This window comes from Amphimedon queenslandica, unplaced genomic scaffold (assembly GCF_000090795.2).
Source record: "Amphimedon queenslandica unplaced genomic scaffold, v1.1 AMPQUscaffold_13063, whole genome shotgun sequence".
Taxonomy (NCBI): Eukaryota; Metazoa; Porifera; class Demospongiae; order Haplosclerida; family Niphatidae; genus Amphimedon; species Amphimedon queenslandica.
This window is the reverse complement of record NW_003546701.1, coordinates 25,083-27,209: the sequence shown is the minus strand read 5'-3', so window position 1 is coordinate 27,209 and position 2,127 is coordinate 25,083. Positions and strand designations below refer to the sequence as shown.

Below are 2,127 nucleotides of genomic sequence, written 5' to 3'. Positions count from 1 at the left end.
TATTGGGAGAAAAAATGATAAAGTTTTAGTGCAACCAAATGATATTATATTGTACCTATTTCATCAGAATCAAGCTCATCATGTTCTGTACAGTAATAGAGACAGTAATAGCAATAAACTAAAATATAACAAAGCTATAGTTCTACCTTGAGCATCTCCATTAAAACGTTCATCAACATTAGTATCAGCCTCTTGACCATTATTCACTAAAAAAATTATTAATGAAACATAATGTGTTGTAATAATTCATTCTTACTTCCATCAAAGCCATTCTCCAGATCTTGTTCAAAACCTTTAATTGCAAAGTTAAAAAATAAAAATAAAATACTAAAATATGTGTAACATTTACCATTGTCATTAGCTGGTCCTATAAAACAATAATAATATGTAAATTACTATTACTTATTGAAATGTGCACAGTGTACCTTCTCCAAATGCCTGGCAAGCACATAAGAGGAGCAGTAAAACACAAATAGCTTTTATCATTTTAGCAGAGTTAGACTGTATAGACTATTTCTAGCGAAGTCTGTTTGCTTCTAATGAATAGATGACCAACTTAGAGAGCTCAGCCTCAATTTATAGTCTTGTCATCAAGGAAACAACTTGTACCATTGATTTGATTTTGAATGTACTGTTGTCATTGTTTTTTCTGATTCTGAATTCTCACTGTTGCCAGTTTGGGTATAATCAAGTCATACCATGTGCCATCTACAACATTTGTGCAAGTCCTAAGTGCATTACTGATAGTCTAATGTGATAACAGGGTGCTTTAAACTGATTAATGATGTATCACTGTTTGACAGTCTGTTATAATTTGTTTTCATGGAATGTTGTCAATGTGACCTATACAAGTTGTTTGCACATTTTAAAGTCAACATGAGGTAGCTACTACTCACTGTCTCTTAATTGACTCAAAGATATGTCAACAAGTACATCACCAGTATAGAAATAATCATGATATTTACCTCATGATTTAGTGACTTTTTAATGCAAAGACTCTTGTAAAGCACTAATGAAAAGATTAAAATTCTTAAATTTCATTACATAATTATTGTTAACTCAGACTCCAATTAGTTTTAGTAATAGTTTTCAATTTACATGTATGGTGTGTAAAACCTTTATTAATAGACCTAGCTTTGATTAGGATACAGCTTATGAGGTTATTGTGGTAATAGCAGCTTTAGACTTAATAACAAGAAATGAAATTCAATTTCCTCTTACTATTACGAACACCTCCATATTATAATTGATGGAATCTGTTTGGTATTTACTAATTTCATTAAGCCATTATAGAAGCAACAGAGGTCATGCAACTGGTTGTACTTTGAACTAAAGATTAATTACTAATCATTGATGTGTGCATCAGCGTGCATCCCCTTCATCAAATTTTAATCCAAATATTCCAATGGGTCAAATGATTTGAGTATATAGAGTTTAGAGACAAAGTTCACATTGCCTCTATAGATTGTTATTACCATAATGCTAAGTCGTGGCAGAACTGCACCATTGAAATACAATGATCTATCCAAATCCTATCAATAATCCCAATTCAATGAGGACATTTGATTGCTAGACTACATACGGCAGCAGTTTTGAAAGAGATGTGTATTTTCCAAACCATATATATCATTATAATATATACATTCTATATATTTGGCACACTACTATAATCAGTTATAGATTGATTGATCAATGGATTTTGACAACTTCTTTTAACCAATGTGTATGTGCTTATCACTTCTAGCCATTTTTGGTGCACTTTTTGGCCAATTTTGAAAATAATTTAAAGTTTTTTTTTAAATTTAATATTAATTAATTAAAAACTTCCATTTAATCAGAACAAAATGAATAAAAAAGTCCTAATATGCAATACATAATTATTTTATGTTCATTTTTCTTCATTGTGTACAAATCACAGCTTATTTCCAGATTCCACCAGGATTGTAGTAGCTGCCAATTGTGAAGGAGCAGATGTACCTCTTGATTGCTATAAGACGGTACTTGAAGATGGTCTTGGATCCCAGGAGGGTCCTTGTTTTGTAGAATGATGTCAATCTTATAGGTGGTCCTGGTACAGTATTTGGGCTTGTAGAGGGTGAAGGTACGGAACTTGGTTACCCACTCGTA

The 2,127-nt window shown here is 31.6% G+C and overlaps 1 long non-coding RNA gene across 1 annotated transcript; it reads right to left on the bottom strand.

Moving 5' to 3' along the window:
- Positions 1 to 55: 55 nt before the first annotated feature.
- On the bottom strand, positions 56 to 544 carry LOC109585430 (uncharacterized). Its single transcript, XR_002186489.1, has 5 exons — positions 426 to 544; positions 350 to 367; positions 257 to 292; positions 147 to 206; positions 56 to 85 (listed from the first exon to the last, which is right to left on the bottom strand). It is a non-coding gene; the product is annotated as an uncharacterized LOC109585430 (long non-coding RNA).
- Positions 545 to 2,127: the final 1,583 nt, after the last annotated feature.